Source organism: Carcharodon carcharias, chromosome 2, assembly GCF_017639515.1.
Source record: "Carcharodon carcharias isolate sCarCar2 chromosome 2, sCarCar2.pri, whole genome shotgun sequence".
Lineage (NCBI taxonomy): Eukaryota > Metazoa > Chordata > Chondrichthyes > Lamniformes > Lamnidae > Carcharodon > Carcharodon carcharias.
Genome location: NC_054468.1, coordinates 198,972,109 through 198,988,153, shown reverse-complemented (window position 1 = coordinate 198,988,153; position 16,045 = coordinate 198,972,109). Strand labels below are relative to the sequence as shown.

General features: G+C 42.0%; 1 long non-coding RNA gene across 1 annotated transcript in view; it reads left to right on the top strand.

Moving 5' to 3' along the window:
- The first annotated feature begins 15,570 nt into the window (after window positions 1-15,570).
- LOC121289464 overlaps window positions 15,571-16,045 on the top strand; it is a 48,281-nt gene continuing 47,806 nt past the window's right edge. The window contains exon 1 of the long non-coding RNA XR_005945569.1: window positions 15,571-15,608. This is a non-coding gene — a long non-coding RNA (uncharacterized LOC121289464). The remainder of the gene's footprint in view (window positions 15,609-16,045) is intronic.

The window sequence follows — 16,045 nt, the reverse complement described above, 5'->3', positions numbered from 1 at the left end:
GAGTCGATTAACTGCCCTGGAGTCTCTGGGAGTTGAATGGCTGGAATTTCATCACAAGCAGTAAGGACGTCCTCCTAAGCCAGTGGGGCCTACACGCTCATCGGGCCCTGATGACATTAATGGGACTTGGCTGCAATTTTTACTCATAGACCTCAGCAGAAAGCACAATACTTTGAAGATTTAAATTTGAATTATTCCCGCAGGGAATACGACCCAAGCGTCAGGTACTTTACTTCTGTATTGTGAAAAAAAGGTTTTGATTCCATTCATCACTTTCTGTGCTTACTGTTCAGGCACAGTTACACAGCACCCATGATTTCTGTGAGCTGTTCTTCTCTTGTTTGCCTTTCTTTTTATCACAGCTGGAAACTAAAGGCTGCACAGAAGGTGCAGACGCACACAGTTAATGAATAGAAAGATGTGAATCTGGCCCCATGTATTTAGATTCAAGTACAACTCTTACAGTAGTTCATGGCACCTACAAAAAGGATAGGTCTCTGCTGCAATTAGGGCCCTGGACTTCTCCCACTTTATATAACAGTGTTGTCACAGTGGGACAACTTTGCACTTGCCATCGAAGGCACTCCATCAACATAAAAGTGCCTTTAAGTAGTGCATCCATTCAGGTATTGATGAATCAACGAGACCCATTCTTGTTTGATAATCCTCTTTACTACAGCCTTAGTGATGAAGCCACGGATACAGATTTGAAAGCCTTTTTTCTCACACTGCATATCCTGTTTGAGAAGCTGAAGGGCAATTCAATCTCCTCTTCTGAAGTGCATATGGCTTAAGTGCATAAAATTAAAGTCTTCAAACAAATTCCTGTACCGTTCCACATTCACTGTTCTCCCTCAGTTTTCCCTAATACACATTCTGCTTAAAGAGGGAGTCAGAAAACACCAGGATCGATTTTCACATATCACATTGTTATTTGTTTTGGTTAAGCAATAAGTGCTGATGACGCTTTCAAGCGTAAAGGGGTTATAATCTAAAGGGAACAACTGAATTAGCATTTTACCAGCTAAAGCTGAAGTACCCTGGGTCACTGGTTATCAGCACCAAATGTTTTAATTCAGCTCTTTTTCACTGTAGGAATAAGTAAACCATCTACTCCAACTCACCATTTTCCCTTACGAAGTGAACAGAGAAAGATTGGAAAAGACTAAACTTATGATTGATGCTTTGATTTTCTTTTCTAATTAGCTCCTCTTTCTTGAGAGGGGTAAATGATGAGAGGGTATGGTATTAAGAGCATCAGAATTTGAATGAATACAACTGGTCACTTGACATATTCTGACGAAAGGTCAGCGACCTGAAATGTTAACTCTGTTTCTCCGTCCGCAGCTAATGCTAGATTTGCTGAATATTTCCAGTATTTTACTCTGTATTTGAGCCTGGTTACTGAGCATTCAAAGTCTGAGCATTCATCAGTTCTGTTGAAGGATCATGAGGATTCGAAACGTCAACTCTTTTCTTCTCCGCCGATGCTGCCAGACCTGCTGAGTTTTTCCAGGTAATTCTGTTTTTGTTTTGGATTTCCAGCATCCGCAGTTTTTTGTTTTTATTCAAAGTCTATGTGGATACAGGGACCATTAAAACCAACCCAATTCTTTTAAAGCATGGCCATGCACGCACTTTCAGTCACAGCCAATGAATAATGATCAGCAGGAGGGAACCTTCTTCAATTTTTTCATTCCTGACCTAGACATACGAGCGCTGACTGCTTCCTGCACTACATCGACGAATACAGTAAACAGGTCCCTCTATAATCACATGCTCCCGGTGCTAACTGGGAGTATAGATCTGAGGCAGGCCTTGAATGCGTAGTCACAATTATCTGATCCTGCTCCCTGTTAACGTGACTTCCCATGAAATGTGGGATGGTGGGATTGCCACTTAAGTGTTCAACTTCTGATCTTCATGGTCCATTAATTTAATATCACATCAAAAAAACTTGCATTTATATATCACCATTTACAACCTCAGGACATCCCAAAGTGCTTTACAGCTAATGAATTACTTCTGAATTGTAGTTACTGTTTAAATGTCAGGAACACAGCAGCTAATTTTATGCACAGCAAGCTCCCACAAGCAGCAACGTGATACTGACCAGATAATCTTTCTTCTAGTGATGTTGATTGAGACATAACTATTGGTCAGGACACCAGGCAGCACTGTCCTCTACTTCTTCAAAATAATGCCATGAGATATTTCAGGCCTAATTGAGAGACCGGACTTTGATTTAACATCTTATCCGTGAACGTCAAATGATCAATCAACCCAGTGAAATATTGGGTAGGATTTTCCTCCCCGTTGTGGGGGGAAGTTGAAGTGTTGGCGGGCGGAGGTGCACCTTCAGGAGGCATGCCGCTATTTTATGTGGATGGGCCAGTTAAGGCCTGCCCAGCGTGATGTCCGCATGGAAGCACTGCACGCTCCCTGTGCGGGGGGAATGAAATCCCTAAACCCGAGAGTGCGCTCTTTCGCGCATGCGCACAAAAGATCGCATTCATCTCCCTGAGGCTAAGTGCTGCCTCAGGGAGATCAGCTCCACAGTAAAAAAAAATTAAAAATAGAAAAAAAAAATCCTTGACGTGTCCCCTTGTGACACTGCCACATGAGTTGGGACATGTCCATAACTTTTTCAAAAAATTTAATTAAACTTTTTAAAACCTACATGAAATCTCATCCTGCCTGTGGATGAGGTTTCATGCTTTTTCTAATGCCCGCCAGGGCTCCTGGCGTGCCCGCCAATCTTCATGTTGGATGGACAGGTCCATTAATTAATTAAATGTCTCTGTCAATGGCCTCAATTGGCCATTGACAGATCAGCAGGCGCACAGCTGATTTTGCTGAGTCCCTGCCTACCTGCAAATTTAAACAGGGCGCGGTGACGTCGGGACCCCCTGCTCGCCAACGGGAATATCCTGCCCATTATGATGGGGATGGGGCATGGTGTCGATTATAATTCTTTGTACTGTGCGGGCTTCTGGCCTGTGAGGCTCTCTCTTTAAGTCCATGCATTCATGAATTTGTAAGTTGTGAGTATCTGTGAATGAAAGGGTACTTTGATAAGTTATATCTAATTTCATTGTGTGGTTTGTTGACATTTCTTATACAAGTTAGGGCTCCATTTTGAAATTTTCACCCTGCACAATGAAATTCTGCATGTCATTCTGCCACAAATTGTTTTTTAAGGCATAATGGATAAAATCGCATGACGTAAGATCCCAGATGGCTAAGTGGGTACCCTTATGCACTATTAAAATTTGAAAGCTTTCTTTCCACACATTGCATATCCTGTTTGAGAAGCTGCAGGGCAATTCAATCCTCTCCTCTGAAGTACATATGGCTCAAGTGCATACAATTAAAGTCTTCAAACAAATTCCTGTATAGTTCCACATTCTCTGTCCTCCTTCGGTGTATACTAAATAGATGTTCTGCTTAAGGAGGAAGTCAGAAAGCACTTGGATTGATTTTCACATTTCCCATTGATTTCTTTAATCATTTTTTTGTTTAAAAGTGACTGCTGAATGCATTGTCAGAGGAATGTCTCAGGGGATTTACAAATTGAGGGGATGACCAACTTAACATATATCCAAATAAAGCTGGAGTTCACACATGCTGCTAAGTGATGTTAGTTCACTGAAGGAATGAATAAACTCTCCAAACCATGGGACATCAAGTAATGTTATCAGGCTGAACTCATGAAATTATGCTGTTCCAAAAAGGTTTGGACACAATGCTTTGTATGCACCCTCGTCTAAATCTTTTTGCTCCTCCATAGGTCCTAGTTTCTCACCGTTAAGCAAATCTTCTGTTTTGTCTTTCTTCAATCCAAAGTGGGTGACCTCACACTTCCCCACATTTGAACTCCATCCATTCTAGTTTTTTTTTTCCCATTCCCTTTGTCTATGTCCCTTTACAGCATTGTGCTCCCATCTTATACTGCCTCCAAACTTTGTGTCATTTGCCAACATGGAAACATTTCTTCATTTGCATGACGGACAAATGTAGTGAAAAGCTGAGGCCTGAGCACTGATCGTTGTGGATCAGTTTACTGTGATCAATTAATTTCTCATCTCTGAAGTTCGCCTTACTGAAATTGAAACAAAATCAAAATATTGCAGTTGCTGGAAATCTGAAATAAAAGCAGAGAAACAGAAAATGATGCACCAGATCAGGTCAGACAGCTTCTTTATATATATATATATATATATATATATATATATATATATTTGTTCATAGGATGTGGGTGTCGCTGGCGAGGCCAGCATTTACTAACCACCCCTAATTGCCCTTGAGAAGGTGGTGGTGAGCTGCCTTCTTCAACTGCTGCAGTCCGTGTGGTGTAGGTACACCCACAGTGCTGTTAGGGAGGGAGTTCCAGGATTCTGACTCAGCAACAGTGAAGGAACGATGATAAAGTTCCAAGCCAGGAAGGTGCGTGGCTCGGAGGTGATGGTGGTTTTCCCAAGCAAATGTCACCCTTGTCTTTCAAAGTGCTAAAGGTCATCAGTTTGGAAGGTTTTGGAAGGAGACTTAGTGAGCTGCTGCTGTGCATCTAATAGGTGGTACACACTGCTGCCACTGTGCATTGGTGGCGGGGGGAGTGAATATTTATTGTGGTGGATGGAATACCAATCAAGCGGGCTGCTTTGTCCTGGATGGTATCAAGCTTCATGAGTGTTGTTGGAGTTGCACTCATCCAGGCAAGTGGAGAGTATTCCATCATACACCTGACTTCTGCCTGGTAGATGGTGGATAGGCTTTGGGGAGTCAAGAGGTGAGCTACTCTCTGCAGAATTCCCAGCCTCTGACCTGCTCTTGTAGCACCAATTTCACTGCCAGGTTGTGCAGAGTGCTGCATACCACCTCTATGCAGATACCCTTGAAGGGCCTTATTGGAAGCTGCCCCCAGAATGTTCAAAGCACTGGGACCGCATTTCAAGCAAACCAGTGGCCTGCTCAAGATAGCCTTGGACGTCAAATGGTGCTGTTGTATCTCTCGTGGGCCTCTGTCGGAGGTTCAGTCACAATCATCAACCATATCTTCAGCAGATACCCCTTGAAACCCCAGAGCCATCTGGGTTGTGATGGACTGAAAAGTTGAGACACCTGAGACTGCGTCAGTATGAAGGCACCATGGCAGCTGCCCAGAAACCTTACACACCCTTGTAGGGTCATTTTGCTGTGGTCACATAGCAGCTGGATGTTGAAAAAGTGGAATTCCTTCCTATTTTCAAATACACCTGTTCGATCTAACAGTGCCCTGATGGCCACAAGGGTACAGTCTATCACACCCTGCACCCAAGGAAATTGGAGGTGAATGTGACAGCCCTCTGGGTCTGTCTGGCGCCATCTGTTCTGGACCTGATGTAGTCTGATGATGTCGCATACAAGACACCCGGGACCTGAGTAATGCAGATATGGATGGCAGATTGCGAGATCCTGCAGATGTCAGCAGCTAACCCCTGGAATGTTCCTGACACAGAGAAATTCAATGTCACAGTCACCTTGACCACCATGGCCAAGGGGTGTCCACCTGATCCTTCTGGCCTCAGGACCTCTCCCAAAAGGGAAGAGATTTGCGATAATCTGCTGTGAGAGCCATGGCCTTCAGAGGCACTCAGCTCGGAGAGGTCCAGGAAGCTAACACTTTACCTGCATGCCCTATGTTGAGGGTAGTGCCTTCTTCTATCTCCTGCTCTGTGGGCAACCACTGCTGCATCCAGCTGCATGTAGCTGCATTGCATGCTCCGGCGCTGCTTCTCTTCGAGTTGCTGACCCTCCCTTTGTGTCTGATGATTTGGCTAACACTGCAGCTCTTCCTCAGCAGTCCTCCTGACTTCAAAATATGTGGACCCCATGTCTCTGTGCAGGCTCAAAGACACAAGGGTACAAAAACTCTGTTGAGTTGTGAAATGATGCTGTCGGAAGCAGCAATGTCAATGAGCTACTCCTGTGACCAGCCTCTGCCTGCAGCTGATCTCAGCCTTGTCACTTTCCCTTTTTATAGTACTGAGTTCTTGTCAGTTTCTGGCCTCAATGTCTTTCCGCTGTGCTCTCACCTCCCCTAACTTGCTGAATTAAAGATGTTGCGTGTGAGCTGTATGCTGCTGCTAAAAAGCAATTGTCATGGGAAAATGGCCCCTAACTGGGTCTTTAAATACTTTAAAAAAAAAACAAAAAACTGGGGCTGCTGGAAATACAAAACAAAAACAGAATTACCTGGAAAAACTCAGCAGGTCTGGCAGCATTGGCGGAGAAGAAAAGAGTTGACGTTTTGAGTCCTCATGACCCTTCGACAGAACAGTCTGTTGAAGGGTCATGAGGACTCGAAACGTTAACTCGTTTCTTCTCCGCCGATGCTGCCAGACCTGCTGAGTTTTTCCAGTTAATTCTCTTTAAATACTTTAGTTGGCTTCCTGCTACTGCTATGAGTTGTCATTAGGTCATCCAACCTGCTGCTGGCAGGCAGAAAGACGTCAGGATATCAGCCCAATGCCTTGTATTCTTATTTTCCAGCCTCACACTTTACCTCCAAACTTGTCTTCAATGGTCTGGGAAATTTCCCCCCAAAATTAATAGGCAGAATCTTGATGAGGTGTCAGGGGCCTTGCCTATTGGCTGCAGAGTTGGCAAGAGACCTGTGCTGCCTCTTTTTGGAAAGGCCCGCCGAACCACATACCAATGAGACAGTGGCAAGGCCAGCAGTGTGCCTTCCCCTGGATCAAGATCATGGACAGAAGCCTTGCCTACTGAGAGCTGTTAGCCAATCAGAGGCTGGCAGCTCTTGTGCTCAGCAGCACCACTGGGGAGGTCATGGCTGCTGATGGGAGGACAGCACAGGAGTCCCAGTATTGCGGAGTGACTCAGGCTACAGGTAAGTGATGTGAGAGTGGGGCAGGTGGATTTGTGGGGTGTTGAGTCAAGGGGAGGGGCTGGAGGGGGTCGGCAGCAAGGGCAGTGGGGTGGTTCTCAGCGTGCCACCCATTCCCAATGTCCAGTCCCCCAGATCAAGCATGGCGTGCCTTTGATTGGGCCCCTCAACCCAGGAGGTGACAAGCTGGATGCATGGTTTTAGCTGTTTGTGCATGCCACATGGCGACAGGCTCACCTACAGTTAGGCTAATACTAGTGATGGTGGGACGAGGCCCTTAAGTGGTCATTAATTGGCTGCTTAATGGCCTCAATAGGCAGCGGGGTGGGAAGTTCGATTTTGGGCCTTCCTGCCCAGAATTTAATTCAGCCAGAGGTGGGAACGCGGTGGGGTTCCAGTATGCCATCATCCCGTTTAATTATATGCCCTTCCCTCCTCCAAGTTTGCCATCAGAGAGAGCAGAAGATTCCACCCAATGCTTCAGGCTGATGACCTTTTATCTGAGGAAATGTCACTGACCTTAAATTTAAAACCTTGATTTGTGACTTCCCTTCTCCCTCATCAACTTAAAGGCTCAAAATTTGCTGTGGCAAACTAAGGAACATTGGCCACTGACTTGTCTTTATCTGTTTAATGTTGACAACATTTTGTCCTGCAAGTTGCTGTAAGGAAGAGGGATGCAGTGCACCCCGCTCTTTATCGAGGATCCAAGTGAACAAGGCAAGCATTTGTGTGTATCTCATTAACCAATCAGATTGAAGAATTGTGAAGGTCTGGAAGTATAAGTTACAATGGTGAATTCAATGCCAAATCAGGTACAGAAAGAGAATAGAATGGGAAAGGAAAGCTTGATTAAGAAAGCGCGAAAAATGAGACAGAAATAAGAAAAATTAACACCAACGACAATTAAAACTTGAAGGAATGCAATGTGATAATTCATTTTCAGTGCCAGAGAGGTAGACTGAAAGTAATTAACACTTAATACATTGCTCATAGGGTACTCAGAATTGGAATGACTTGATTTAACTTTCTGTTGTCAGCTTACTTTTTGTTTACCATGTAAGTACAGCAACTTCATGTGACTCCATATATTTGAATAGAGTGCTAGACATGTGAAATGCTGTTTCTGTGATGTGATTGCAGAGTGATACATCTCTGACAGCAGCATTTCAATTTCCGCATTTAATCACGCATCTGTCCTTGTCTGAAGTTGTTGTGGCATTTGTGCATAAACAAAGGTGAATGGTATTAGCGCTGTCATTACTTTAGCAGGAATTTTTGGGCCAATATCGAGTTCAATCATATTATGGTCACTAGTCATAAGATATTCTCCTACTGTCAGATTATTAATTAATTCTGGTTTGTTACTGGTCACTAAATCTAGTATGTTCTATTCCCTTGTAAGTTCTTCAACGTATTGTTCGGAATACAATTTAAATATTCATTGACTTTACAACTTAAGTAATTTGTTTCTGTAGGCCACATCTACAAAAGGAACATCCACCCTCTGACTACAGAAACCCTACAGTCACTAGTTACCTATTCTTGCTACCTGCACAGTTTCCTCCAAGGGTAATCACTCGCTCCCCTGTACCGCATGCCGCTGCTCATGGTTACCCTTTCCAGTCGTCCACGTCATTGGCCTGATTCTGCCACAAGTATTTATGTATTCAGCACAACAGAAATTATTTTGAACTATTGCTTAGTAAATTACTATTTCTATTCTGATTCTGGATATATTCACCAATGAAACATGGTGTTAATAGCCCTTTCCAGATCTCAAAATGCAAATAAAACAGAGTTGCCTGAAGTCAAAGGCTGAATTCAATGGCTCAGGGTCCTCACAGCCCATAGGCCACATGCCCCTGGTTGCCTATGGGCTGTGTGGAAATCACTGGGCTATATGACAATAGAGACTATTATAATCAAGGTTGACATTATCCATATACAGTAAATATGCACATCTAAAAAGCAGTCACTGGTTAATGATCAAGTGTGGTGTTGATTCAGCTTTCCCTACTCTTTGCCTAGGGTCATGAGGGCTAACTTCCATGGCCCAAAAACCATAGTTGACGTCATCTGACTGGGAACTTCCTGATCTTCCTGATGGTTCAAAGCTGCTCCAAACATCCCTGTAAGTTCTCAGACTTGATCCAAATGAATTAGCTGATCTTAGTCAGGGCAGGGATATTAAATTTGGTTTTGAACCTCTCACGTTAACAAAGAGAAACAATCCAACAAAGGGACCTGCCCCAGTCAGTAGTTTGTGCTGAACAGTGTGCACATTGGGTAAACCCAGGATCAGGCTTGGTTGTGATATCTCACAACATCCCACCATTGCACAGTACCACAAATAGTCCTATGTATGTGGTTCATTATGACCTCATTATTTATTCAACTATTGTTCCAAGACTAGGAAGGTGCCAGACTTGATTCCCAAACTGTTAGGATAGATAAGAAGAAGACATTTCCTCTCCTGGGAGAATCTAGAACAAGGGGCCATAACCTTCAAATTAGGTCTAGACCATTCAGGGATGATGTCTGAAAGCATTCTTTCACACAGAAGGTTGTGGAAATCTGGAGTTCTTTCTTGCAAAAATGCTGTTGAGACTAAGTCAATTGAAAATTTCAAAATTGAGCTTGACAAATATTTGTTAGGCAAGAATATTAAGGGTTATGGAACCAAGACAAGCAGATGGAGTTAAGATACAGATCAGACATGATGTAAGTGAATGCAGAACATGCTCAAGGGGATGTATGACCTACTTCTGTTCCCACGTCCCTATGTTCCTTCCTACCTTCCTTCTTATGGTCTGAGCTAAGCTAACTGACCTTAGCCAGAGCAGAAGTGGGAGTACAGGTGGAGTCTCCTATATCGGAAACACTCGGGGCTGATTGAATTTTAGATTTCAGATAAATTTGGTTTTTGGATACCACATAAACTTACATTACAATAGCCTAAGCCTAGAATAGCTATAGTCGAAAGTAAATCAAATGGCTAGAAAAGTAAGACGTATCAGTGAATAATAAATACAGGATACCTGTATTTTTGACATGCTCACTACAAAAATCCCAAGGTAAACAATGCAGGTACTAATTTATCTCGAGAGCCAGCTAGGCTAGTGAGAAGAAAAAGGTCCACAAAGATTCCTGTCACAATCACTACCCAGTCAGTGACAGGAACCACCACCCCCCACAACCCTCACCTACCATCCACACCCCCTCCCACTAAAATGTTAGAAAATATGTATGTGTTGGTCTTTGATGTAATCCCCTCCACAGATGTATAGACATCTTGATGTGAACCATTGGATACCAACTACAAACTTCACTTACTCACTGAGTCATTGAGTGATCTTCAAAACTTTAAGGCTTTACACCTCGCAGTCAAATAAGAGGACTATGAATTCTAAAGAGACCTGGATTTTTTTCCATTATTCTGCCCAAAATCAGGTGATATCATGATAATGGAATAAGGAAAATGGAATAAGGTGATAGTGCTGACACCCAACTCCTGAAGCCACAGCCAGGAATATTCCTCACTGCCACCAACCACTACCACCCCCTCACCCCCAAACCTTTATGCCACCCTCCAATAAGGAACTTAGTTGCCTGGTCCTAGATGGTGCACTGCAATGAAATGATAGTGAAGAGCAGGGCTAATGGCTAGTTTCCCTGTCTTCTGCCTGAATTATCACCAACCCCAGATACTGGCAGAAGAATGTTAGTGCTAAAGGGGAAAACACATTGATGGCTCTGCTAGAGAGAGCATAGTAGTAGTCATGCCTCCCTCTTTTCTGCTCCCATACTTGGTTTGGGAGGAGACCTCTCTTGGTCAGGTTCTCTTCCTGAATCTTTTTTTAAAAACTGCACTGTGCTTTCACCTCCTAATCTAGCATTTCAAATTCCTTGGCACTGGTGAATTGCATATGAGTAGTGGTGATCCCACCCTTAAGTTTCTAATGAGCTCCATCCCAAAAACTGCCTTGGGTTATGGCGGAGTCAGATGGCAGATAAAAGCACCACCTCAACCACCTCTAGCGACAACACTGCATAAGAGGGAGAAAGTGTTCAGAAAATACTTTATTCATTTGGGATAAAGTTCCTTACATTCTTTTCAGAATTATATAATACACACAATATATTTCAAAGTAATATATGTCTTTGTATCTATCTAAAAAGGGACAGAAAAGGTTTACCAAACTTTCTTTTAATTATGCAGACCCTTTTACTCTCTGCACAAAACCAACGTACAACCTTGGTTCCATCTTTGATTTAAAGAAAAAAAATGCACAAAATTTGAGGTACTGTTCTCCAGGATGAGGTTATGACAAAAGAAATATATTACCAAAATCTAAGATATTTGACCTCTTTAGTTATGTTTTTTTTTGACAAGATTAAAGCTGTACCTCATTCTGCCACACAAGTTCACCTTTGCCTTTCATAATGTCTGACATTGGGAAAGGGTCTTTGTGATGTTAAGACATTGCAGCAGGCAGACAATCTAATGTATATATCATTGCCGTAGGTATCTACATTCTTTTGAGGTCCTGTTTTAGGCTGGCTGGAAGAGATCCTTACAAACTCTGTTCAGTTTATATTTACATAGTGGTGAAACCCTATGTGCAGCTTGAGATGTTTATCCTGCTTAGCATTCTGATCTTCTCTGGAACTTTGGGGCATTTTGTAACCTTTCCTTCATCACCAGCTGTTTCAGAAATCACAATTTTCAAAATTCAAGAAGTGCAAAGTATTCCTTTCACTATTAAATATTGGTCAAATATGGGAAAGTATTGCCCACATTTAAATCCAAAATGTGAAACCTGGGACTTTTTTTTGACCAGAATGGGGTATATCACACTGCAGTACACAATGGATCTACAAGCTAAAGAGACAGGGTGATATATGGCATGATTTTTCAAAATATTCCTGGCAGAGTTTCTACTTCAGGTGCAATGCAATCAGGAAATTGCACCCGAAATGTGCTCAAAATTGCGTTGGTTAGGTTAAAGTTCAAGTTACTGATAAAATTCATTTGCATAACCACAAAAAAAATCTCCAAAGTTGGACAGTGTAACACAATGTAATTGTTTCTATTTTTTCTTCCCATTAAAAAGCGTTCCTTGATGTATTTAACAGTGGTACCCTGGTGCATTTTTACTAATACAGCTGAAAATGGTTTCATCATCAAAAATAAGCATTGTAAGTGTGTCCAGTCCTCCATTTGTGAGTAACCTGATTTAAAATTGCTGAAAATAACTAACTTTCCATATAAGAACTGTACTGAAACACTTAATAGTTTCATTAGTGTACATTAGTCAGCTTCTTCGTAAATTAATTATTTTTGGATTGAGAAATGCGTTGCGCCTAAGAACACAATTTCCAAACCAATGCAAGGGTCGGGAGGGAGCATGGGGGGAAGATCTCACAGTCTCATCTGAGGTGTGGCTAGGATTGCACGTGGTGTTTAATTCAAGCAAATTGAATCTTAAATCAGCATAGAAAATCACAGAAAACACAAATGTAAGTGGCTTGGGGCATATATGACTTAGATTTAAAACTCCCTGACCTTTGCGTTGGTTTGGTTAATTTCGCCTCGAATGCACTGGAATTACTGGTGACTCTTCTCCTTTAAATGAATCTCTTGATTTGTCTTAGCAAAAAAATGGGCAACGTTGAAACAGGATCATGTGATATTTGCAAAACTGATATTTATAAACTTGAAATGACACTATTCTAATTATAGTCAGAATTATGTGAGCGCTGTGGTTACTTCATTAAATTTCACCCATCCCACCCCTAAATTATGCACATCACCCACTTTCTACCCTCCTCTCTTGAATACATTGATTCAGGCTGAGTTGTAGTTTTATGAGCATTCAAGGCTCTACTAAGGTAGCAATTTTCCTTGGGTAATATAGCCTAATGTTCTTGGGGCTAGACAAGCAACCCAAAGGTTGTAAGTTCAAAATCCCACTGTATTTTTGTCACTGGAGAAATAGTTATACATGGGCAAGCTGTGAATATAAATTCACAATTTGTGGATTGGTACCAGAAAATTGACCACAAAAGTTGGCAACTTGTTGCAAAAATCTAACTGATTCATTAATGTCCTTCAGGGATGGGAAGCTTCTACTCCTACTCGGTCTGGCTTATACATGACTCCAATCTCACAATATGTGGTCACTCATATTTCAAGAACAAATGTAAAAATGTGTTCTGAAGAAGAGTCATACGGACTCGAAATGTTAACTCTGTATTTCTCTCCACAGATGCTGTCAGACCTGCTGAGGTTTTCCAGCACTTCTTGTTTTTGTTTCCGATTTCCAGCATCCGCAGTATTTTGCTTTTATAAAAATGTGTGAACTGGACCATGGATGTCAGCAGTTCAGTCAACAGTGGGCCCTCAGAGCTGAGTTTCAAAGTAGCAAAGACTTGCATTTGTATAGCCCCTTTCTAACATATGCCTGTGTGCTGCTCTTTTTACACCAGCACAGTGGGCTGAATGGCCTTCTTCTGTGCTGTAAATCTTTTTTATGTTTCTGTTTCTATGACCTCATCATTTTACAGCCAAAGAAGTGCTTTTGAAGTGTAGCTAGACCGTGTTTTAATGTGGGAATTGCTACCACTTAACACACTGCAAGCATCAGCAATGTGATAATTATCAGCTAGTCTGTTGTTGTGATGTCGTTTGAGGATAAATATTGGCCAGGACACCATGGGTAGAACAACTCTACTCTTCTCCAAAAAAGTGCCATATTTTGCATCTACCTGAGAGAGCAGATGAGGTCTTTTCTCATCTGAAAGAGGGTACCTCTGACAATGCAGCACATGGTGCTGCACTAGAATGTCAACCTAGATTTTGTGTTCAAATCTCTGGAGCGAGACTTAAACCCCCAACCTTCTGACTCAGAGGAAGAGTGCTACCAACTGAACGATGACTATACTTTTGGTAGCACTTGACATTCATACATTCCAGGAGGGATGGCAGGAGTAGTAGCACTGACTAACTTCTGCTTCCTAGTCCAGAGGTACTGAGGCCAGTGTCAGCAGTTAAAATCAGCCTCATAGTTTCTTCTTCATGAGCATGAATAAGCAGACATGGCCTTGATTTAATGTCTCATCTGAAAATGCAGCACTAAAACTCAAACGAGATGACGTATCGGTACCCAGGAGTGAAATATGAAACTACACCCTTCTAATTCAGAGATAACAGTGTTACCACAGAACCAACCTAACATTTGGCAACCTTAACATCCTCAGTCTAGGGAATATAACAACTTGTATTTATATAGTGCCTTTAAAGCAGCAAAAATGTCCAAAGGAGTTTAATCTAAATTTACTGAGGAAATTTACAACAGGGTTTGTTTTACTGAACCTAGGACTCTTCTGGTCTGTACTGCTTAAATATTCACTGCATGAACTGGGTCATTTGGGAGAGCATACACTCCAAAAGCACATGATTTTACTTAGTGCATGCTATATGCGTGGTTGAGAAAAATTATTTCCTATCGATCTCCAGCATATCATTCACTATAAAGAAAAATTTTATGACTCCTATGCACCATGATCACTCAAGAATGACTAAGCAATATTAGCAGAAACAGCCACTGAGTGTGGATGGGTGTGTTAAAATCATTGGGCTGAATTTTGCCGTCGGCTCCCCGCCTGCCAGAGATTGGGTTGGGCCCGCCCGCCCAGTAGGCAGAAAATTCTGCCCAATATTAGTTCTGGATTGACACCATTGTGACTCAATGGACACAGCACTAGGATAACATTAAAGTTGTGCTGCATTTAATAGTGAGCTGTATACTTTTTTTATATATAATCCAACCCTCCAGGTGCGAAAAATAGATGGCAGGGCAATACATTAACCTATTATACTGACATGTTTTGTAGCTTGGGGACATTCATAATAAGACTGATTACAGCATGTTTTCAGATTCACATTTGTACTGTTTCAACTTCACACTCACTGTCAATGTAATTTCCGTGAAATGGCCTTATCATTGGTTTGTACAAAGGTCAAAATTTTGATACATTTTACAGGATTCATTATAATCACAAGAAAGCTTCAGTCAGAGAAATACATTTTATTGATTAATTTGATGCCAATAATGAGAGATTCTTATGCAAATTTCACACTGGAATTGAATATATATTGGGAATTCTTTCAGAGTCAAAAGGGAACAACTATATGGAGCAGTCATCAGAGTTCATTAACTCCATTGCTATCAGAATCTGTTAGGGACACAGCCACGGAAGGAAGAAATTTATGTTGCTTTTGACCTTTGTACATGTCAACCCATTGGGCCATTTCACAAGGGTACATCTGATTGTGAGTAATCCAGGTATGTTATTTTGTTGACCTAATTCCATGAGTTCATGCAATAGGTGGTACTGAAGCCAATGTTTAATTTTTCTTTGACACAATCAAGATAATTATGAATGAGGAAGCTTCCTCCTTGCTGGACATTTTGCCTCAAACATTTATAGCAATTCAGCTAATATGGAGCTTCACTCTGAGTATCCACTTCTAAAATTCTTGAACACCTATTACTTCCTTCTTTGCCAATCTCCTTAGGCTCCCCAGTAAATCAGCTCCAGGATGATGGCCTGATTCTGAAGTCAGCAGCAATGAAAGGGAGACAGAGGTGTCAGTTTGAATCTGGTGCCAAGTAAAGGGGATCACCAGGCACCCAGCAACAGTAATGACTTCGAGGTGGGCAAGCAGCTACTCAAATTGAAGTATTCTTACAAACAGCAAACCAGGAAGTAAAATACACAGATGTTCTTCACATTCAAATAAATTTTACCGAGAGCAAATTAAGTGTCTAGGACATGCACAAGGGATTAAGGTAGAAGCTGAAATATCATAAACAAACTTCAAAAAAATATTGGACAGAATTGAATGCCTTTCATGTTGTGGATTAGGTGGCAGGGAGGCATTTAATCGGGTGGGAGTGAGCTGGGTGGGGACTCCATTGCCTCCCTGCCTCTTCCCTAATTAAGCCCATGGCGGGAAGGCCCTTGGATGGCTTTCCCACCCCACTGCTAATTGAGGGAAATGAAGTAATATCCACTTAAGGGTCTCATCCTGCTGACACTGGTATTCACCTAGCAGAAAACGGGGTCTCACCATATGGAAAGCCTGAAAAG